The sequence below is a fragment of the Acinonyx jubatus genome, chromosome D2 (genome assembly GCF_027475565.1).
Source record: "Acinonyx jubatus isolate Ajub_Pintada_27869175 chromosome D2, VMU_Ajub_asm_v1.0, whole genome shotgun sequence".
In the NCBI taxonomy this organism is placed as follows: domain Eukaryota; kingdom Metazoa; phylum Chordata; class Mammalia; order Carnivora; family Felidae; genus Acinonyx; species Acinonyx jubatus.
This window is the reverse complement of record NC_069393.1, coordinates 17,692,331-17,717,149: the sequence shown is the minus strand read 5'-3', so window position 1 is coordinate 17,717,149 and position 24,819 is coordinate 17,692,331. Positions and strand designations below refer to the sequence as shown.

At 43.0% G+C, this 24,819-nt stretch overlaps 1 long non-coding RNA gene and 1 pseudogene across 1 annotated transcript; one reads left to right on the top strand and one right to left on the bottom strand.

The window, feature by feature from the left end:
• Positions 1-1,803: 1,803 nt before the first annotated feature.
• Positions 1,804-3,026, top strand: LOC106969521 (nucleophosmin-like; annotated as a pseudogene).
• A 2,212-nt stretch (positions 3,027-5,238) lies between these two features.
• Positions 5,239-24,481, bottom strand: LOC128312632 (uncharacterized). The gene is made up of 3 exons (XR_008292157.1): positions 23,671-24,481; positions 15,469-16,149; positions 5,239-5,702 (listed from the first exon to the last, which is right to left on the bottom strand). It is a non-coding gene; the product is annotated as an uncharacterized LOC128312632 (long non-coding RNA).
• Positions 24,482-24,819: the final 338 nt, after the last annotated feature.

Below are 24,819 nucleotides of genomic sequence, written 5' to 3'. Positions count from 1 at the left end.
TTTTAAACGACACAGACGTACAACGTGTGCTCAGCCAGAATCAAAACCCGGGCTTTGAGGCTTTGCTGAGTCGGTCTGACCTTGGTTAAGTGTGACAGAGTGAGCTTCCCTGGAATCCCGGGAGCAGAGCCCATCACCACTGAAAGTTGAACATTTCCTCTATCACTATTAGCATTTCTATTATCATGAACTTCTGTCATGGGATATCAAGGATGTTGAAAGTAGCAATGTTCTGGAAGGAAACAGCACCTCAGCTAGGCAGCCATAATAGAGTTTACTGTTTAGGGAAATGGAGGACATATGATCCAGGCCTAGTCATCGTACCTGCGAGGACTTGAGATGCAGGCTGGTGTGGTCATCGGGGCCCAGCCAGGACAAGGGCACAGAAATGGCCTCCTGCCAGAGCAGAGACTTGTAGAGGGCTAGCAAATCAGTAGGGAGGGAGTTAGGAGAATAAACACCCAACCCTCACTCTCAAGCTGGTGTCTGTCTCCTAAAAGTCTTCTCTTTATTCTACTCCAAGCCAGATGGCAGAGGGCCCCACTGTGTGCTCCGCAAAGGTCAGCCACCCAGGCACAGGGCGTTATGAAGAAGGGTGAGGAATGGACCTGGGAGAACAAATGGGAACGCTCAGCACTCATGGGAGAACCATTGTCTCAATAATTGGATGTTCATATAACAAACTAAATATGATGCCATTAATGTGTTCATATATTTCATTGGACGTACATCACAGGACTGACTTCACTGCAAAATTTAGACATTCGTCTTTCTAACAGCTATTGGTCTCATAGCATCTTGGATAACTTCTAACTAAAGAACTCTACTAATTCTTGCCAGTACTTTTAAGGAATTTCTCTCATTTTCCAAGGTCACTTTATACTGATTGTATATCTTTGTTTAAGTTTATTTATTTATTTATTTTGAGAGAGAGATAGAGAGTGAGCAGAGAAGGAACAGAGAAAGAGGGAGACAAAATCCCAAGCAGGCTCCACACGGTCAGCACAGAGCCTGATGCAGGGCTCAAACCCACAAACCATGAGACCATGACCTGAGCGAAAATCAAGAATTGGACACTTAACTGACTAGCCAGGTGTCCCCGGACTGTACATCTTGAAGGAATGAACAACTCTACATACTTTGGAGCGAAATGAAAATTTATCAGTGGACATTGTTATTCCTTTTGCAAATCATAGATGAAAGAATGACATTTAAAAAGTATCTCAATGGGCACTGAGGAGGGCACTTGGGATGACACTCAGTGCTGTCTGTTAGAGACGAACCACGGCAATCTACCCCAAAACCAAGAGCACACTTTACACACTGTATGTTAGCCAATTTGACAATAAATTATATTTTTTAAAAGTAAATAAATTAATTAATTAATTAAATAAAATAAAAAGAATCTCACTTGTGTAAACTTTCAGAAGTATTTGCTCATGATACTAACGAAGCATGGATATGATAGAACTGAAAAGTCACAAAATAATGTGTGTCCATCCTCTGCCAATTTATTTTACAAGAACAAAAAGAAAAAGTAATCAATTTTCCTACAGTTACGATACAATAGCTCGTAGCTTACTTGAATTGTAACCTTTATTTTGTGATCTTTGTCTGAGCCATTTGAGGGTCTTAATCAGAATGACAGTCTAGCTTAAGTTGGTATACAATAACTAATCTTATAAATAGATTTAGAAGAGAAAGGGGGTGAAAAAATAGGAACTTCAAATTTTACGTGGTTGGATTAAAAAATGTGTGCGATTAATGGGAGTCTCACCATTAGCCCAGTGGAGTCAGGTAAAATTACCGGGGATCATACGGGTTTATAGACCATCCTGTAGTCAAGTGTATACCAGACAAGAAGCCAAATAAAACACCTCAAAAGTTATTTCTTTGTGTGACTCAGTGATCTGGTCAGATAATACAGGCAGATGGCCCTTTATTTTTCTCTCCTTAAAACGATTGTGTTCATGAGACTGCCCCTTCCACTTTAAAATATTTCATTTACTCCCTGGTGTGATTCCATCCTGTGCAGCTGTTCTCTGGAACAGAAGTCGTTTATCCCCATCCGCCCTCTCTCCCACCTAAATGCATGCCACCATACCATGGAAGCTTTGAAGGAAATGGACATGAGTCCCAGAACTACCTTTTTGGTTGTGAACTGAAGGCTGACAATGATTATCACTTTAATGTGGATAAGGTTGGAAACGAGCACCAGTCATATTTAAGAATGGCCTGTGCAGGGGCTGGTACAAAGGAAGAATTGAACGTTGTTGAATCAGAGGCAATGAATTACTATGGCAATCCAATTAAAATCACACTGGCAACTTTGAAAATGTCTGTCCAGCCGACGGTTTCCCTAGGGGGCTTGGAAATAATACCACCTGTGGTCTTACAGTTGAAATGTGATTCAAGGCCTGTGCACACTAGTGGACAGAACTTTATAGCTGTGGAGGACGATGCAGAGTCAGAAGAGGAAGAGGGAAGGGGATATGAAACTCCTTGGTATATCTGGAAAGTGTTCTGCTCCTGAAAGTGGCAGCAAGTTTCCACAGAGAAAAGTAAAACTTGTTGCTGATGAAGATGTGAAGATGATGGTGATGGTGGTGATGGTGACGAGGAGGAAACTGAAGACAAGGCTCTAGTGAAGAAATCTATACAAGACACTCCAGCTAAAAATGCACAAATATCAAACCAGAGTGGAAGAGACTCAAAATCATCAACACCAAGATCAAAAGGTCAAGATCCTTCAAAAAATAGGAAAACATTCCCAAAACACTGAAAGGGCCTAGTTCCATAGAAGATATTAAAGCAAAAAATGGCAAACAAGCATAGACAAAGGTGGCCCTCTTCTCAAAAGTGGAGGCCAAATTCATCAATTATGTGAAGAATTGTCTCCAGATGACTGACCAAGAGGCTATTCAAGGCATCTGGCAGTGCAGGAAGTCTCTTTAAGAAAACAGTTTAAGCAGTTTGTTAAAATTTTCAGTCTTGGGGCACCTGGGTGGCTCAATCGGTTAGCTTCTTGACTTTGGCTCAGGTCATGATCTCACGGTCTGTGAGTTCGAGCCCTGCATTGGGCTCTGTGCTGACAGCTCAGACCGTGGAGCCTGCTTCGGATTCTGTGTCTCCCTCTCTCTCTGACCCTCCCCCAGTCAAGCTCTCTCTCTGTCCCACAAATAAACATTTAAAAAAATTGTTTTCAGTCTTATTTCATTTCTGTAACAGCTGATATCGGGCTGTCCTTTTTATACTGCAGAGTGAGGACTTTTCCTGTGATGTCTGATCAATGTTGTCCAGGTTCCATTACCAAGAATGTGTTGTTCAAACTTCCTGTTCATTTTTAAACATGGAACTCTACCCTTTGCTTGGGTTCTGGTACATACGGACTGTTAGGATGTGGTGGTGGTCAGACAAATAGAAATGGTGGGGAGACGAAAATGTGCATGTGAAATAAACTCAGTATTTTAATAAAGCAAAATAAAATCATTTAAAATTTAAAATACTAATACTCCCCTGAATTCATATTTCCCTTTCAAAAACTATAAACCAAACACATGCTTCTTACAAAAATCCCACATAGCACGAGTCCTCCTCAACCAGTGATGGAGCAAATCATATATTTAAGACAATTTTAGCCAATATTTAATCCAACTCGTTGGGCTGAGAAGGTGTGCCTTCTTTCCTTTCAGTTCTATTTTCCATTTCTTGGATTCTTCATGGTCTGTCTCTTTTTTTTTTAAAGAATATTACCTATTCACTGTTAGACTCCTTCCAATTCAACACAGGGACTCTGTTTTCTCCTTAAAACCCATGGTTCTCTCTGACTGGCAATATCAACATCACCTGGGAACTTGTTACAAATGCGAATTGTCAACACAGAACAATTTAATCAGAAAATCTGGAGACGGGGCTCAGATTGTTTTGTTTTGTTTTGTTTTGTTTTGTTTTACGTTCCTAGGAATGACCTTGTCTCTCTTGTCCACTTAAATTCTTACAATTCTTTTTATGATTTGGTTCAGATACTACCCATTTGTAACATAACTGTAGAATCTTCCTCTGGAGGAAGATTTTTGTTCTAGTGATGTATTTCTCCCTTGTGCCCGGCACAGTTCCCCAAGCACAGAACACACAATTAACAATCCATAGGGCTAACGCTTCATTATACCTTTGAATTATCTGCAAACGCATAAAAATATGAATGAACATAATAGTTCAGGTAACTGCACGAAGCATATAGTGTTTTAACCCCAAGAATTCACAGTCACCTGGTAAAGCAAACAGAAGGTAGACCACCAACGGTTGGTAGACCATGTTAAAGAGTTTGAACTTGGCCCACAGCCTCCAGGGAAAATTTGAGGCAGGGCAGAGTGTCGACTGGTTCATGTTCTGCTAGGATCGCAGCGGGGCTGAGGCTGGGACGGGCCAGCACTTGACGAACTTGACAGGTGTGTACAGACACGTAGGAGGAGGGGCCTTCCAGGCCAAGAGAAGGGTTGTTTATATTCTTCCTCTTCCGCCCAGTCGTGGGACAGGGTGCTGAGCAGCAGCGGCTGTCCTGTGGCTCATGTTCCAACACTTTTAAACCCGGAGGAGGGAAATGTACCAGGGGGAGGCAGGAACAGCGAGGGGGAAAATATTTTCCAGAATGCTGCAGGTCAGCCTGGGACACGCAAGATCAGTTGACAAGTGTGAGAATCGCAGAAGACGAAAACGTCGCGCCTGTCTCCAAGAACAATAAAAATACAGACGAGGAGTAAAGAAGACGTTTGAACGTGAGATTCGGTCGTGTGCAAATGGAGAAATTTCCAGGGGCGTTTCTCTGCGTTGTAGCCTCCTGCCCCACAGTCTATGGGAGCAGGTCTGGCTGGCTGACGTTATGGGATCAAGACTGGGGAAATACTTGAATAGAGGGCTCTGGATTAGAAAAAAGTAACTGAAGCATGCCTGGGGAAGAACAAGTCCTATGAGGAAAACGGACATCCTATCACTGACAAACACGTGGGACACACGCAATGTTTACACAACTCAGAACACCACCACACACGTTCCCCTCGGGAACGTAGCAGGACCCAAGGTCCAAACAGGAATTGCCTATTTGTCTCATGTATGCGAGACTCTTAAGACAAGCAGCTTCTGTAACACGGTCACATGGTCGATGGCAGGCTGGAATAGGGTCTGAAGGTGAAAGAGCGACTCGGTTAACTGTGGCCAGCAGACAACAGGTAGAGAATGATACCAACATGTTTAATTTTCACTTTCCATCTAGCAGGAGCGTGTAAAAACTGTTTCTGACCCCGTGTTTGCAGTTAACCGGCCATGAGCCGTGAGAAACAGCCTAATAATGACGCTTTGTGTTGCACGCTGTCAGGTGGGTTTCCTCTGGAGGCATCGTCACATCCAGGGGCCGGATCAGAGGGGCCCCAACGACCGTCCGAGTGGACGCGCATTTTGTGATGCGGCCTGAAGAGTGACTGCTTGCGTGCATTTGAAGGATGAGCTCCGTCAGCTTGTCCTCGAGCTGGTCTCAGCTTCGTTTCCGTGCTCCCGGTGTGTTTCTCTCATTTCCTGCCGGAAAGGCCAGGAAACCCGTGTGCACCCTGAGCGTCCGCACGGGAGTCCCTCCCTCCGTGCTCCCACAGGCTAGGATGAGCATCCACCGGTACTCCTTAGTTCGAGATCACCTTTGATCGTCTCTGGTCCTGAAGGTAGGATATTGGCACAGAAAATAAAAATTAACGATGATGATGATTGCAATGAGGATGGGAGCTTTAAAAATGGCTCGCCTCTTTGGACATTACAGCGCCCCTAGCAGGTAGGTATGATTTGGGGTGAATATAAGGACACGGCATCTCAGAAGGATTAAGGAACGTGTCTAAGATCAAACAGGAAGTGGGAGAGCCGAGATTGGAACCGACCTCTGTCAGAGGCTAAAAATCCTCTCCCACTGTGTCCAAGAATTGACTCACCGTATCATGATTCCCTTTACCAAATCTGTCAAATCTGTCATTTACTGTAATGGCTTACAACTTCCTTCATTAACAGTGCCCATGTCTTATCCAGGTGACCATGTTTTCTCTCTTTGGCTATACTTCATGCTTTCCAGAATATTTCACCATATTTATTTGATTTAGCGGGTGAAGGACCGTTTCTGCTACAGCTGGGAAGGGTTAGGTGGACATGCGTGATTTGGTGGGGGGAAGAAGTCCTCATTCCTCTAGTGCACCTGTTACTGTTTCCTAGAAGCAGAAAGGGTATGTGTTAACGGCTGTCATCACCATATCACCACAATGCTGTCAGGACTCCCCCTGGGATGTCACAGTGCGCTTTTATTTACCCTTAAAAATGTGCACATCCTAGTGTGTCCTCAGTACTGTCTCTCTTGTGTCTACAAAACAGTATGCTTTGGCCGATCCTCTCATTCGGATTGTCTGTATCTTGTTTGCTCTTCCTGAAAGAGCATTTATTTATCATTTTCTCTACTCCAAACCTTGTTCCCATGTATAGATTGCCCTCCTGAAAATTTTCTCCCTTCCCCCTCAATCTCTCCCTCCCTCCCTCCTCTTACGGTCATGCATAAAAAGGCTACCACAGCTCAGAATGTGCTCATTTTAGCTAAAGAGAATCATATCAGAATGATGAGTATGAAGAGCGTATTTAGTTCAAGAATAAAATAACAGCCTTCTTTCATCACTTCAAGTTTTGTGTGATAATACAGGATTAATTTTGGATTTAAATAATACTAAAAGAGGGAGAGAGACTTTTGTCAAGATGAAGTAGGGTCTTAAGTGATTGAGAACCCTGCCTTGGGTTCTCCGTGCAATCTCAGAACCAGAGAGATGAGTAATACTTTCACCTTAATTTCCTCAGTGTGTCTGTCACATTTATATTATTTTCCTAAGGTCTTTCTACTGATAGGAAATTGGAACAGCGTTAGTGACATCGGATGATGAAGATTCAATTTTCAGTCTTCCATCAGACACTTTAGCTTTTGTTCTACAATACAAACTTGGTGGGGGAGGGGTCTAGTAAACAGCTTATCTGGCTTTGCCCAGATGGGATGTAATGGTGTCTTAAGTGATTTATGTTCAGAGTGCTCCCCTCAAGGGAGGGAAGCAGCTTTTGAAAAGAAGCACAGTCTTTTTAATCTCTAACTGGGATCTAGAAGGGTTGTTGTTTCAATTTGAACTCAAGAAATAGAAGATTGAGATGGAAAGTATTGGAATATTATACTTACTGGTGGTTCATTGAATGAACGCATGTACACACACACACACAGTGTTTTGTCTAATTGAAAATTAAATATCCTAAGTTTTATAACTACCAGCATCTACTGTAAGTCAACATTTCGTTAAATCAAACATCCACCAGACTTGCGCATGCTTTGGCACAGCTCAGGGAGATGCTCACAGCCAGTCTTCAGATAAGTCAACGCATGTGCAGAGGAGGCCGCAGGGATCTATGTACGTAACCTTTATGCGAAGCAACTTATCCGTATAGAAGAAAAAAACACATTAGCTAGATCAAATGATAACGGTTCCGTGTAACAGAAAAAGCAACAATTTACGGACTGCACTGATGGACTTCGTCCCAAGGACCTTGCATCTGGCGGCTCTGAGGAGAGGCCGTGGTGACACAGGCCCTTCAGCCCGGCTGTGTGGGTCCTGGTGCTGAGCCACGGCCCCACTCCCCTCGGGCAGGAGGGCCCTGTTCTTTCCCGGATACTCACCCAGTGGATTCCATGATGTATCCAGAGCTCCGGCTAATCTCCACTGTAGTGTGTTTCTCTGTTCAGTGCACTATTACTCACGCCCCTATGCCAGTAGGTCAAATACTCTGGAGGCCTCACATAGAGAATTTCTAGGTGAATGCTGTTTAGTGCGTGTTAGAGTGAGAGCAAAGATCTTCACATCCAGGGCCACTTCCCCAAGCCCATCAGCTTGCTTCCTCTCTGGTTTCCTTGTCTCCGATGTTCTAAACCTTCTTCATCCATGGACCAGCCGGCCAAGCTAGTCACGGCTCCCGTGAGTCAGACTATATTCCTACCTTGGCTATTCTCTCTACAGAAAATGGGTGAAATAGCATCCACTGGGAGGATTCTTTCCTACCTGCTGTTCTTTAAGACCACTCCTGATTTTGGGTTCAGCACAGCCCTCACCCTTTATGCGTCCTATCCTGAGCAATGCAACTGTTAAGCAAGCTTTGCCTTTTTCCTCCTCCATCAGCCAATCATAAGGCAAACCAGAGTGGACGTAAGTTTGAGCTGAAGAAGAAGCCACAGAGGGACAGTAGTGGACACCAGGGAGGCTGCCTGCTCACAGAGCTTATCTGTGTCCTTTCATGCTAGTTTGTGCCCGATCTTGAACATACCATTTCCTCCTCACTAAATGTCTGCTGCACTAACCTTACCTTTGACTTGTGGGCTCTCACAGAAACGATTGTGAACCAGTTCTGATCACATGGTCATTTGATATGTCAGGATCTCTATTACTACCAGGTTCATAGCTCTTGAGAAATATTTTTGGATAGTGTACAATTATGTGCTGCCAGTGTCCAAAACTGGGTCCATTAGCCTAGAGCTCTTAGCTATTATTTTCATACTGGGGATGCCAGGAGCTCTACACAGGGAATTTTCCAACTCCATAGAGATCTCTCGTGTCCATTGAGTTATATTATTCAAATGACAGGGCCACTTAAGTTGCCACCTGGACCACAGAGCCCTTTTGTATTCTGAATCCCACGCAAAACGGATGGTTTTCCATGTCTGTCTTCATCTGCTCAGGCTGCCTCTGTAACAAAATTCCATAGCCTGGGCGGCTCAAACGGCAGACATTTATTTCTCACAGTTCTGGAGGCCGGAAGTCCAAGATCAAGGTATCGGCCAATGCGGTTTCTAGCTTGCAGACGGCCACCATATTGCTCTGTGCTCACATGACTGCTTCCTCGTGAGCATGCAAGAGAGCTCTGGTGTCTCCTTCTTGGTCTTCCCAGAACACTAATCCCATCATGAGGGCCCTACTCTCATGGTCTCGTCTAAACCCAACTACCTCTCAAAGGCCCTCTTTCCAAATACCATCACCCTGGGGGGCAGGACTTCAATACATGAAGCTGGGGAGAAGGAGACACAATTCTGTCTATAGCGATGTCACTTGGTCAAAGCGGTAAATGTGACACAGCTTTGTTGACAAGTTTGGAACATGCTGTCTCCAGAACCAGAAGATTACCAGGTATTGTGCTTCTTTCTGAGTAAGATGACAACACAAGGCAGAGACTTTTCCTTTACTTTGGAGATCATGTCCCAGTATCCCTTGGACACCTAGATCACTAAAAAAATCACTGATATGTGAAGGTTTTCAACCCTTTTTTTCCATTTCCATGGTCTAGAGTGCAGGTATCTTACCAACACCTGCAATGTATTTGCCAATTCTTAGTCATCTACTTCAACCAACGACATGCCATTGACAGGATGACTAATGTATTGTTCGGCGGATTGTATAGATCTTCCAGATGCATCCAGATTGTATTTTGAGAGAGGGCAGGAGAGTTATCTAGCTCTGAATAACATCATACACATGCACTGTTTTCTGTTCCATGAGATCGTGAAATGCATCTGGTCCATCCACCTCCATAAGGACGGAAAAGAGCACATTTATCAGACTTAAGAGTTAATTACTGTATAATTGAGTCTATGATGTAGTCCCAATTTCATGCTCCATCGCGTACTGGTTTGGCACTCCCCATACCAGTTTCCATACAGACTATCCTAGCTTTTACCGCCTTGTAGCTCTTCATGATACGGCCCGTGTGACTCCCACTTCACCTTAAATCTGTGATTAATGACCTTCAGCTTTCCATCGTCTGTCACTGATCTATCAATTACCCCCACAGTGTCATTCAGTTCCTTAGTACTTATCATTCATATTTGTGAATTAGGACATTGCACTTGCCAGTACATTCCCCGCCTCAACTATCTCCCCTTCGTTCAACACTAGTAACCCCTAACAAACGTGCACCTCCAGCATTACAAGGGCTGCCATTGCTCCGTCTACCAGCTACGATAGATCTTCACTTTCACATGTCACTGATGTGGGATCCACGCCAGTGTCTCACTTTAGAGTCCGCCTCCTGAGCACGCTTCTGGTACCCGCGGTCTTACGGTGGAGTCTGTAAGATGGAGACATGTGCTGGATCGACGCCTACGGGAAGGAAGTATCATTGGGAGGTGCCAGGCTGTTGGGGCGATATGGCAGACGGTCCTAATCAATCTCGCAGGCAGCCTTGGACTTGGGATGGCCCTTGACAACCTCCCTGCTCTGAGGAAGAGAGCCAGCCCAGACCAATACTGGGATATGGGATAAGAGGACAATGGGTCTTTCTGGCTGACAGAAGGTTCCAGAGAGGAACTCAGCCAAGCACGGTTGGTTCCCAACACCCTCCGAAGCTGGGGGAGTCAGTACCTGACAGAGTTGGGGATGGCATTCCATGGACTCCCAATACAGCAGCTTTAAAGGACTCCATGAGAGTGCGAAATGAGAAATCCTCATTATTTCTTCTTTTTTAAATTTTTTTTAATGTTTATTTATTTTTGAGAGAAAGAGAGACAGAGTACAAGCAGGGGAGGGGTGGAGAGTGGAGAGAGGGAGACACAGCATCGAAGCAGGTTCCAGGCTCCGAGCTGTCAGCACAGAGCCCAACGCGGGGCCTGAACTCACGCTCTGCGAGATCATGACCTGAGCCGAAGTCAGAGACCCAACTGACTGAGCCATCCAGGCGCCCCTCGTTATTTCTGATGAACCTTCACCCCGAACCTGTGTGCACATCAGAGACAGAAAGTAACTGAGTCGCCGCAGTCCTGGCTGAGAAGACTGGTGAGGAATAGAGAAGTTCTCCTCCAACAGGATGGAGCCAGAGTTCTAAACAGAGTTATCAGGGATTCTGTCCAAGTGGGGACATTCTATTGTTTCCCCTGTGGATGTGGCTGGATGCTTTCCTGCCTAGCTATGTCTCAAAGAATCCTCATTGCACATACACATAGAGGTATTTTATGATTATCCTTTCTCTTCAACCAAGGTGACTTAGTTTTTACAGGACAAGTGGTATTTAGGGCAAAATGGGAAAGCTTTGCCAAAAATCTTTTCATGCCAAAAATCAGTTTATTAGTCTTGAATTTTGCTGCTTCTCTGTATTGTCAGGTGTTGGCAAATGTTTTTATTATCATGATAGAATTAACATCATAAATGTATGATGCATAACACTGACTGATCCTTGTTCAGGGTTCATTGTGTTTCAATTTCCTTGACAAATTAAATAAATGTCATCAATATTACTTCATGCAATGTGTTTTAAGGAAGCACAATTTAGTCAATTAAGTTTACGTCAGGGCAATATAATGTTTTAACTTATTTACTTAAACACAGAATCAAAATTGACAGACGTAAATTTGCATTAGTAATAGCACATGATGTATCATTCTTTATAAAAGCCACATCTCAGCATCTTCTGGACATGTGTGAAATATAATCTATTCTGAAAGACTATATTCTCTCCATTTTTCCCCAGATTGTTGGCGCGGAGATATTTTAGAACACTAATTGGGCTTACTTTGTAAATCGTATATTAAAGGTGATCTCTCTCTAATAAGCACATGGATAGTATCATGCAAAATTACTTTGCATTTAATTTAAGTGCTTCAATTTACGTGGTTGACATAATCCTGTAGCTTCACATTTATAGCTGGGATAAAGCCACTCTTTATTCAAGAATTTTTTTCAGCAGAATGGATTGCATTTAAATGTAAATTCAGTTTTATGAAGCTTAGAAAACCTGTTTTTTGACATGGAAATTTTTGAAAAAGATAAATGAAGTGAACTGATGTAACACAGAGCAAGAATAATCCCTCAAATCTTAATCAGTTAAAGAGGGGATATAGTTTCATAAAATAGCATAGTATAGTAAAGTCAGAGAAAATTTAAATGTGATAAAGAAAAATAAGGAAAAATTATGTCACCATTATACTTATGTGAAAGGAAAGAACTGACTCCAAATTATTACAGCAAATCAGCTGCTAGAATTTTCTGAAGCTCTTTATAGCAATATTATCATTTTTTGCACATACTCTTTGTGATCTGGTATTCCTCCAAGAGTATACTTTTTGTTTTTTTATTATTAAAAATGATAATGTGATGCTGCTAGAAACTGGGTATGTCACATGCAATCTGCTAAGGGACAGGTGCTATATTGAGATACGTACTTAGATGGGACACACTAGGAATAATACTTAATACTTGGAGATAGCAAAGTAAGAAACCATCAAAATAAAACACACAATAGTTCTCATCTTAAGCATATGTTCAGCTGAATTGATATTCTAAAATTATTAAAAGTCTGCTCACTTTGTAGTTGTGATAGATTACATAACTTTTAAAGAGCACATATTACCTTTATAGATCACATAAGTTATTAATATTTGATCCATTTACTTGCTAAGTGAAATAAAATGTATTTATGTTACCTTTGCGTTCCAAGGAAAAGAAAGAAGGGTCCTACGGAAATGATTTCATTATTAGCATCTACACTCACACGGAGGGTGACATAGAATTAATGTCAGAGTTGTTAACACCAATGGCAAGCTTCAGGCTTTCAGTTTATGGAGATTTCCCACTTTTGCAACTGTGTCTAACTTACTAAAGCAGGGGAGAGCTGGTTGCTTAGCAACATTTGTATTTCTATTGTTTAATTTCATGAATTGTCAGCATATCCGTGTAGAATTTACCACAAAGTAAGAGCGAGAACAGCAGCACACCCCTAATGCATTCCTGGTTTTACCTGGAGTGTTGTTGGTCAGCATGACAGACAGGAGAGAAAAGTGTAATTTGAAATATCTGTGGTATGGTCTAGGGATTCGACAAGTGATTTATTGTGCCTTAAAATCAGAGCAATGAATTTTTTAAAAAAATTAGTTTTTGTTTAAATGCCAAACAACTAAAAGCCGGTCACATTTTCCTTCCTGTGGCAAGAAAACTTAGCTGTACAATATTTTAGAATCTAAAATGCATACCTTCAAAACATTTATATTGACCAAGACATCAAGTTATTAATTGTGTCAAATATAATTCACAGAAAGTGTCTGAATATGCTGCATAAAAAACAACCAAAACTCATGTAAATTTATTCAATGATGGTTCCGCTCTACTTTGGGGAGCATTTTATACAGCAGGGATATTAATGTGCACTCTTCCATTTATTAGGAAAAAGACTGAAGCCAATAGCTCTGCCTCCTTAGCTCCATTTTCAAGTCAGGGTACAAATGGTGTGGGATTTAATCACCACTCGTGTAACTGAAGTGTTTCCCTCTATGGAACTTACTCGTTTGGGGATGAAAAGCCCTACGTTCTATTTGCTTTCCCTCGGAATTCTGGGGAACCTACAGATTAACAGATCCTGTTCAGAGGGTTTCCATGGAAGGCACACGTCTTGAAGTGACCACATTTTCTCATTTCTCTTTGTGACTTAGCACTGTGGTAAATGCCTGGGTGCAACCCTCAGGACTTTCTGAGACACACTGTTACAGCATCAAGAGTGGAAGCCCCTGAAATTCTGCTTCAGCGTCACATGACTTGGTCTTGTCAGAGTCAGATTTCTACATAAATATGGTGGGTTGGATAGACACGTCTGCCTCCACCTGCACTGAGTCCCACCAGGGATAGGAAGTGACCTTTCAAAGGACAGATTATCTCGAGAAAAAAGAGAAGAGACCAAAACGTTTTGGAGACTGAAAAACAGAGGACTTGTGGTGATTTACCCAGCAGTCCTGAATCCTAATTAGCAGTGGATAAAGCTGGAGAGGTCACTCTACCTCATCCCCACAAGACCCAGAGATTAGTAGCACCTAGGATAGACCTCTGGGCAAACTGGGGATAAACCAGAATGCTTGCCTTAAGTTGCTTTTTTTTTAGACGCTAAACCCCCCTATGGCTTCCTTCCTTTGAGAATCTGGATGGTTACTCCTCTCTGATGTGACAGATTATTAGGGGTGTGTTTTTCTAGAAAACATAATGCAGAATGGAGACCAGAAGGCACTGTTGAAGGAAAGCAGTGCCATTAAAACAGGCGTTGACTGAAATTTATGTTGTGAATACTGGGTTCCCACCCTCTTCTCCTCCTCAGCTCCCAGCATGACGGCGGCACCCAGGTAAGAGAATGTTGTATTGCGGATTGCAGGTGCAGACGGGACATCACCATCCGAAAGGAAAAACACTCAAATGTACTAATATTCCCTCCGTGAAGACACAATCCCAGGGAACCCTGCAGTCAACAAACCCACCTATGGACACAAAACTTCCAATCAGCTTTTCACTGGCCCTCTCATATGGAAGAGCAGGTGGATAAAGATCACCATGCCCTTAATTAAACCTCTATATCAAATCAGAGACTAAACAAAAGACCAATGTGGAGGAAAGAGAAGAAACTGAGAGCATGCTGCGGTAACATCACTAGGGGAACGAAGCATCACGAAGCAGGAATGGACTACTACGTAAAAAGAACATCCCAGAGACATGGCTCGGACCATGGAACAGGGATGCTTCAGGTGCCACGAGGGGACGGCTGGCTGTCCGGCTGCAGACCCACCAGCACACCATCCAGATGTCAGAAGGACCCCGTCCTTACTAACGAAATGGCCAGACACCCCTGAATCGATGCAGTGTCTCTCCCAGAGACACGCAGCACTGGGCCATGTCAACGGGGTCAGGGGGCCCTTCCTCACCTGCCCCTTACCAGCTCCAGAGGAGGCAGGGAGCCCGACCAAGCCCGGCAGATGCCATTTGCACAGGCCGGGAGGCCTGCTTTCCCACCATCCACAGCTTTGCCGGGAGCATACCGTTCTCCCAGAGCACTTACCAGAGCACCACCCTCAACCTCACCTGTATCCAGCGTGGGGAAGAGTTACACGGTCACCTTACTCGTCTATCTCAGCTGCCTGTTAGCTCCAGCGTCCACGAGACAGAAAACAAAGTCCACCAGACATTCCGCTGGTCAAGTTACCGAATCGGAGCTGTTGAAGGATCCCGACCATGCCCCCCACCGCTGGATGGCCAGCAAGCTGTGTGCGGGGCGAGCGCTCTCTGCAAGGCTCTTCTCCACAGCCAGGACCGGGAGGCCTCGGCTGTCCCAAATCCAGCCTGCGCCTGCCACACGCAGTCACCCCTCCTGTGATTTCTTCCAGGAAAACTCCAGCGAGGGCCAGCAATGAGCCAAGGATTGTGCAAGGCCTGGAGGATAGAGCTCTTAGCTACGTTGATGCCTTCCCTCTGAAAATCCCCTAGTAAGTAATTTTTGAAAGGGCATGCTTAAATTGCTGAATAGAGAATTACCATAAATGAGTTCTCCATTTCTGCATTGGCTTTGTTAGTTGGAAAACAATTGTTTTACTAACGAACCAAAACAAGCCATTAAATTATGTGAATTCACCTTCTCTGGATGCCTGGAGGTCCAGTAGAGAAGCTTATTCTCTGGCCTAGAGGGGGCTCACACCATATCTGCCTTCCCTAACATGTCTCAATCCTGGGACCTTAGGGGCCAGTAAGTCGCACTGAGTGTGGTGACAGTTGACCATCAATCAGAAACGTTCCGTCTTCTCCTCGAGGAGATCCCTCACCGTATTGTCACTGCTTGAGAACAGGGGGACTCTGTCCTTCCTTTCAGCTCTGGGTCAGATCCCATATGCGGCCAATTCCGTGATGGCGATGAACGGGTTACTCTCCTTTGCCTCGGCTTGTGCGTCAGAGCAAACGAGTCCTCAGGTGGGAGAGCCAGGCTCCAGGGGAGGCGTTCTCTGGGTCCTGGAGAGAGGCCGTAGCCACGTAGCCCAGTGTGTGGGCTGCACACAAAGTACTGACTGACGTCTGGGGGTGGGGGGGCACTTCCTGCAAGTCTGATGTCAGAAGCCAGGACGGTCAGATGGCCGTGACATGCCTCTCATACGGGAGATGCTCGGTAGTGCTACACTGAAGCTCCTGGACGAGTGCTGGGTAAGTCTTACCTCCTGGAGGAGGAATAACAGCCCCGCTTTTCCTTTAGTGTTATTTCACATTACTCCGCATTTCAAAAGTCCATGTGTACGAAATGGCATCTTATTTTGGTTTCTCAGAGCTTAAAAATGATAAAAAGCAAAATGATGAAGTAAAAGATACTGGTTCTTATTTTGTTTATCAGCCAAGCACCACGTGAATTGTCAAAATGTACCAGCACTTAAAGAGTAAGATACGTGGAGCGAGGCTGAGTTGCCCAAGTTACATCACCTGTGGCTTTTTTAGACCAGCTGCCAGTCAGCCAACCGGTAGGCGCCAGCCCGTAACTGGCTACAAACAGGTGACTGAGCGAGAAAGCCCACCCACACGGGCAGCTAAACCCACAGACCTGTAAACCAATTAAGATCTCTTCTTTTATGCCCCTGATGTTTGAGTTATTTGTTATGCACCATTATCGCGGCAACGGGTAATAGGTACACTTGCATGGCTTAAATGTTGCACTTATCGGCACGCGCACTACTGGTCTACCCAGATTTTCAAAGAGACGAGAAGGACGGATGGGGCAGGGTTGTGAGCAGTTGATGGAGATGAGCCCACAGGTGAAGCCTGGCTCCTGGGCAGGTTGTTGGCCGTGCTGGGATCCCAGGGGGAGGGGAGCTTGGTTAATGTACTTACCAGTTATTTGTCTGAAAGTATATATTATACTTCTATTTACATTGTATATATACTTATGATATAGAATTCATATGTGTCATACACATTGTACTTGTATCAATATTGTATATTACACATGAGTATATAATTCACTGGTCAATACACCACCATACTTGGTCTGTTTAATATTCACAATTGTTTACTGAAAGAGGGAGCAGATTTCCATTTTATAAGGATGGAGCTTTGAGAGGTCAGGTGTGGGCTGGTGTCGAACTAGCAAGGAGAACCCGAAAACATCTCCGACTCCCCAAGTCTGCACCTTGTTTGTCACGGCATCGTATCGATTCCTATTTGAAATACTTCATTCCCTCAAATATTCCACACACATTCATTGGTTTGGGCATTTCTGTGGGGAAAAGGTTGTTGTTTTATTGTTGTCTGTCTAGTTGTTTTATGCATTTCAAGAAGGACACATTCAGGGCACCTGGGTGGCTCCGATGGTTAAGCGTCCGACTCTGGCTCAGGTCACCATCTCATGGTTAATGGGTTCAAGCCCCGCGTCGGGCTCTGTGCTGACAGCTGGGAGCCTGGAGCCTGCTTTTGATTCTGTGTCTCCCTCTCTGTCCCTCCCCCACTCATGCTCTGTCTCTCTCTCTCTCTCTCTCTCTCTCTCTCCTCTCTCTCTCCTCTCTCTCAAAAATAAATAAACATTAAAAAAATGTTTTTAATCACTCAAGAAGGACACATTCCCAAGATTTGGTGTATTAGGAACCAAATTTGCTCACTTGGTTGATATTGATCATCCAAAGCCCCTTCAGGACATCTTTACATTGAGGTTCTGGGTCATACGTCAGAGTTAATGTTCAATGGAAAACCAAGGTCAAAGGGATAAAAAAGGGAAAGAGAGGGAGAAGGGGTTAGAGAGTCAGGAGCTGCATTCAGAGTTAGAAATGAAAACTGCAGGAAAGCTAGGTTCTCCTGTCTCACAGCGACAGGCAGTCGGGGCTCAGTAGCAGTGAGCTCTCCGGCAGTCTCCTCGTTTCACTACCTACTATCACAGTACACATCATACACTCCCATCCACACACACATACGGGGTCTAAACCACAGAATCCTGTTTAGTAGGAAGGTCCCGGTTCTCCATGTAGCCTGTGCTAGTGAACACAACTACAATTAAACAGAATGTGTTTAGGAAAATTCCTGGGCAGTCATGCACTTGAAAGCCTTCTTAATTTACAACCTAAATGGGGTGGCTGTTAAAGAAAATTGTAACACAGTATTAAATTCTTATAGCCCTGCTCCCCACCCTAGAAAAGAGGCTTAGCAAAAATGCCTCTTTGTTTTCGGTGAGTTTCGCGCTGAACTTTGACGAAAGAAATCAAATGTAAAGCAATCTGTGGGTTATTAGGCATTTGTACAAATCCAGATTAGTTTTTGACCCGGTTTATTTCCTACAGCCTCACAAACACGGAATTCCAAATCTTCAGCTTGCTCCCTACTCCTAACCCGCAATGTAACTCATTATTTGTTAAGGAAATACATTTGTTAGGGAAATACATAAGTAAACATTTGAAAGTGGCATTAAAGAGTGCATCAATATTTATTCCTGCATACCTTGTACGAATGACTGTTTGATTCCTGTAGGCAATATCTAAAATGAATTTGGTGGGGTGTTTCAGAAAATATTATTGGCTAGACCCATTGCTTGGAATAGAGATAGGTGGACAGAAATGCACACACACACATACACGAAATACACTTTTTATCTCTGTAATCGCTAATACGTTACTAAGACACTACTGTTTTCGCGTCGTGTGCACGTTTAGGAAAGGACTGTAGCCCCACTATAAAACAGGGGGTGATGGACCTGTTGTCTGTACAGCTTCGATAGTGTATGAATATTGGCAAATCAGGAAGACTTCCTAAAGAATGTGTTCTTTTCTTGCTTTTATTGCTGTCAGTCTGGCAATTATTCAGCGGAACTGCCCTTATTTTCAGTTTGTTACAAGGCCACAGTCCTGCCACAGTCCGTAGATTCTCCGGAGCTGCTTTAAAGTGCGGTCACACAGGCAAACATTTTTTGTTGAATGTATTTGTTTCTTGTGACAGAGTTGATATATTGTGGTTTGTCCTTAATATGATATAAAGACGGATGCTAATAGAAGTTTGAGAAAAATACAAACGAGTTTCCTTATTTACTTATACCAAGCTGTCAGACTATTCCTGGAAAATATTCATTGGGCAAAATCCTTTACTCATGTGAAAAGGGATCCCTTGTATAGTTCTTAAATATAAAAAATAGATAGTCAGCTGGAGCTGGCCCAGTGGCTCAGTCGGTAACACGTCTGACGCTTGTTTGCGGCTCAAGTCATGATCTCACAGTCTGTGAGTTCAAGACCCGCTTCGGGTTCTGTGCTGAAAGTGTGGAGCCTGCTTGGGATTCTCTCTCTCCCTCTCTCTCTGCCCCTCCCCTGCTCGTGGTCTCTCTCTCTCTCTCTCTCTCTCTCTCTCAAAATAAGTAAACAAAAAAATATTTAATAAATGAATACATTAAATAAATAAATAAATAAATAAATATAAAAAAATAGATGGTCAGCAAAAAGATAAAAATAAACTTGCAAAAGGAAGTCAATCTGACATCAGTATGTTTGTGTCACTTAACATTTTTATAAGGAGGGCACTTGGGGTGAGCACTGGGTGTTGTATGTAAGTGATGAACCACTAAATTGTACTCCTGAAACTAATATTACACTGTATGCTAACCAACTGGAATTTAAATAAAAACTCAAAACTACAAAGAAATGTATAGAATGTTGTAAACAATTTATGAAACAAATTACACTATGAAAATATCACATTGTAGTCTCACAGGTATTTCTATTAAAAAGGTAGAAAGTTTTGAAACTATAATACGTTAATTAACATAATATAATAAATTTATGAAACCCTATCCTAAGAAAACTTTACCATGTGATTCATGTTAGTATCTACCAAAAAATAGTTAATGATTTTGCATCAGCAATGTGCAAATATGTGCTGAAATACAGTGACAATACCAATGAGAATAGTTTGGTATGACTCTGCCCTGAGATATCTAGTGGAAATGTTTTTATATTTAGGTCAACACGTGTCGCATTTCCTGCTATTCCATTGGCAATATCGTCATGCACTTACTGTAAGGCTATGACAGCAAGTAAAATGCACCATTTATTTATTTTTTTAAATGTATTTATTTAAATTCAAGTTAGTTAACATACAGTGTAGTATTGGTTCCAGGAGTAGAACCCATTGACTCATCACTTGTATACAATGCCCAGGGCTCATCCCAACAAGTGCCCTCCTCAGTGCCCATCACCCATCTAGCCCATCCCCCACGCCCTTCCTTCCATCAACCCTCAGTTTGTTCTCTGTGTTTAAGACTCTCCTCTGGTTTGCCTCTCTCTCTGTTTTCATCTTACTTTAGCTTCCCTTCCCCTATGCTCGTCTGTTGAGGGTCTTAAATGCCACATATGAGTGAAATTATGTGATACCCGTCTTGCTCTGCATGAATTATTTCGCTTAGCGCATAATACACTCTAGTTCCATCTACGTTGCTGCAAATGGCAACATTTCATTCCTTTTGATCGCTGAGTCACGCACCATGGAAAGAATTCACTGTTTTCTCAATGAACTGACGTATCACTCTTTAAGTTCTGGTCACTAGGCAAGCTAATATGGTTTTGAAAAGATGATTCTGTCCTCAGAAAGCTAAGATAAAATTGCAGCTGACAAGGGGAGATGTTCACACGGTGACACTTCATACTGTGGGATTGGGGGAGACTTGGGGAGTGGAGGGACAACAAAACTCAAGGCCCGTGAGGTGCGGGAGGGTCATGTGATGGGGAGCAGACCAGGAGCCGGGCACAGCTCATGCTCTGCAGCTGGGAGGCGTATTTCTCCTTCCTCTTTGGTTCCCAGGGATGATGGCCACGGATGGAAGGGAATTTTCTCTTTCCACTGTAAACACCGCTGGTTTCCAAGTGCTTAATGAAGAAGTTGCATTGGTGTATATACGTGGACATTTTCTCGGATGTGAGGGACACCAGGGACTGCGCGGTCTTAGCCTGCACATTCGCCCCTTGGGCTCCGCTCGCAACATAACACATTTCACACGGGGAGCAAATTATCCCCCGAAAGACTGAAAACACTCACTGAGTGAAGACTTGTTCCACGTATGGGAAAAGAAAACTTTTGAGATCTTACACTTTTTGAGATTTTTTTTAAATTAACTTTTGCCAGTAATTATTCATCAAGAGATGTTTCAACACATGAGACGTTGACAGTCCTGTGTTGTTGTGTACAACAAACCTGTTCGGAAAACATTTAGGAAGTTCCTTCAATTGCTTTGGAGAACATCGCAGCCTCCTATTGGCAACTTCAGAGTATGTTTTCTGTACAGGATTAGCACGATTTAATTTTGAATCACTTTGTTGGTAACACCTACTTTCAAGAAGCAGGCCCTTCACTCTATTTTTTTAAGACCCACCAGATGTTGTTGTTTAAGGGGAAAGATTGCAAGGAATAGTGAGTAATTCCTAGAGATCTCATGCAAAGTACAGTGAATACAGACAGTATTGTATTATAATCATTAAACTTGCTAAGAGACTAGATCTTAATTATTCCAACCACTAAAAAGAAACTGTAATTATATAGTGTGATAGAGGTGCTAATTAGCACTATAATGGCAATCCTATGGCACTACAGAAATATGTCAACATGTATACCTTAAATTTACACAATGTTTTATATCAAATATATTTCAATTAACAAAAAAATAAAAGGCCACCCAAATTCCTGAGGATTATAGCTCTTGGTGAAATTTATAATTTTGATCAATATTAAAGCGAAGCATTATAACTTACATAGACTCATACAATTTTATGGCAAAAATGACTGATTCCTAATGTAACTATTATAGACAAGAGAACAGATTCAGAGAAGTATATTTTGGGGCATTAATTGCCATGTATTACAGAGAATCTTGCTGCTTCTATCTTTGGTTGAAATAGTTTGAAGAATATACTTGAAAACTCCAGGCTTTAGGACAGAATTCAACCCAACTTGACAAATATTACTGTTTAATGGAATGAAAACCAATTACGTCAAGTACAAAAAAATTACTATAATTTTACATTTGCAGTGTTATCCTAGATAACGTAATAGAAATATCTTATTCAACTATTTTTATGAAGACAATTTTCCCCAATCTGATGTTGTTAAGTTTTTTAAAAAAAGATAAAAGGTACAATCTTCATATGTTACAAACAACTCCAAGATCAGAAAAATATCTTATCTTGTTTATTAATTTCATATCATGTTTCGCCTTGAGAGTGGTTTCACACAAAAAGATAAAGCAATATCCACTCTGATTGTTGTGTTTCCATGGTAACAAGCAGACAATAAAATAGTTTCTTGTAATTCTGTTGTTTTACTTACTGGCCTCATTCAGGTGGGCTCCCAGTTTTCCCCACCTTGAGGCGGTCCCTCCTGCCTGAGGGGACATCTGCGGGGGTGAGGCACCCCTTCCCATGGCCTGCCTCGGGAGCAGTCCCCACCCACGGTGTCACCCACGGTGTGACTCATGGTCTCCGGGCGACTGTGCTGTTGCCCTCACAGTCGCTTCGGGTCGGCTGGGTGGACTGGAGGTTTCCTGAAAAAACAGCGCTGGCTGGAGCCTCACACATCTTTATTTCCTCTTCCCATTTCCCCCCTGCTTTGTCCTGGCCCTTCCCCCGTTTCCCCCACTCTGATGAGGCTGATAACCGATACTTCTGTGCCACTCAAAACCTACGCCTGCTGATGCCATTAGACCCGTGTCACCGTTGAAATGAATTACGGGCGTGAGTTCCTCAACCAGGACTCATTTGGAACTAATTACACTGGTAATTCCCAGTCGTATTCCTTTAGCTCTGTCTAGTATTCGAGAATATAATCTGGAAGGTGATATTTTAAATACCTTTTAATGATGCAGGATGAAAGGATATTAAATCTGGCTCTAATTAAACATAGTTTCTCTAAAAGCAGGGACTGTATTTCATAAGCCTTCATTTTTCTAATAAGGGGCAATTTAGTTCATTTTATATATATATTTATATGTAATATATATATTTAAGGGTGAGGCCTGGTAGGTATGCAATTCATGTTTGTAATTTCATCAGAAGCGGTTTAGAATTTTCTTCTCTGTTGTAAGGAGACCTGTATTTCCCTCTGAGATAGAAGAAACTTCACATCAGCCTCGCTCACTTCACCGAGTTGATTGGATAAGTCTGTCTCTCTACCCTGTTTTCATGAGTCACCATCTTGTGTCTCTTTCTGTCCTTGTGCCTGTTAATTACGCAAATCAAGCCTTATACCTTTGGGATATTTTAGTGGCATGAGTAAAACTTAAGTTTCTTTTAAAAAGGCCATGATAATAACATTATCTGATTACTTTAGCTAATATAACCAAAACAAAGGCAAGAACATTATAGGAAAAAATATGCACGTAAGTTAAACACATCGCAGGCCATCAGAAATATGATCTTATAAGTATTTTATACTAAACTTGCAAAATTAGAGGATAATGCCTCAGTGACTTTAATGATATTTATTTAGAAAGATAAGTGTACCCCTTAATGCGGTAAGAAAAAATGTAGGGAGAGGGAGACACTTAACAGGGCAAGAAAATTTTAAAAAGATAGGGAAAAACTCAGACGATAAAAAGTGTTCTCTGTCAAGTATTTCTATTTGCTCAAACCAGGAAAGTCCTCTCCTGCCGGCAGCAATCAGCCTCCGAGGGATGATAAAGGCCCTTTCGCACTTAGGAGAGCGGCCCCGGGCGCTCAGGGCCTGTTCCCTCAGCACAAGAGATGCCCAAATTGTTCTTCACAATCCATTTAGTGGTGGCGAGAAAGAGACAACAGGAAACAAGTCACAAGGCAGAATTCTTACCCAGCAAGGGTTAAATTACCTTTCCTGAAGAAGGACTTCCACATCTCCTTTTACTTCATGGAGTTCATGCCATGCCTTGTTCTCAGCGCTCATCACACGATAATTTCTGTGGTTTTACCATTTTAAAGATAATTCACATATATTCTCACAGAGAGAGGGAACACGGTGTTACAGGCAGAGCTAAAGTCATCATGAATGGGTCGGGGTTCAAATCCTAACTGCATCAATCATTTGTCCACAGACAGTCCACCTGGATTTTCTTGACACAATTGCTTTATGTGGGGGGGAAAGGGGTTGAACTAAACAAATTGCACCATCTTTCAAGTTTCCTCAATCTATCAGCATCTTAAAGTAACATTCATATTGAACAAGGCACTGTCCACCACGATGAATTTGTTGACTGTGGGTATCACAGGCACTCATCCCACGTGTGCTGATGGCAGCCATGTTTGTTCCCAGCCGCTGCTTAGCAAATCGCTAGAACCTTCGTGGCATAACACAACACACATCTATGACCTCACAATCGGGAGTCTGGGCCCCACTCAGTTGGGCTCTCTGCTCAAGGTCTCACGAGGCTGAAATCAAGGTATTTGCTGGGCTGTGTTCTTGTCTGGACACCCAACTAGGGAAGGGTCTGTTTCTGAGCTCCTCAAGTTGCTGGCAAATGTGTCTCCTTGTGGCTGTAGAATTCAGGACAGCCTGCTTCCCTCAGAGCCCACAGTGGAGGGGCAAAGTCTCTGCTTCTTCAAATCTCTGCCTTGACAGAAGGCCCGGGGCCTCCTTTATGGGCACACCTGATTGCATCAGGCCCACCCAAGAAATTCTCTTTTGAGTAACTCAGTCAGTTGATTACGAATCAGCCTGAATTGCAGGTGCAAAATCTCTTCCCCTTTGCCATATACCAGGACACAGTCCTGGGGGTTTTATCATATATCATGCCAATCTTGCCATATTTTATTTGCTAGATACAGATTGCGTGTGTGGCCCACACTCCAGGGAAAGAGAGGTGAGAACCGAGGGAGAAATCACAGGGGCCTCTTTAGGGTATTTCCACCACACCAGCTCTGTAACAAGCACTGTGCTAACCCCTACGATTAGGAAATATGAGTAAGATGATGCACTCGTCCCCCCCAAGAGTATATAATCTAAAAGCTGGAGACACAAGTAA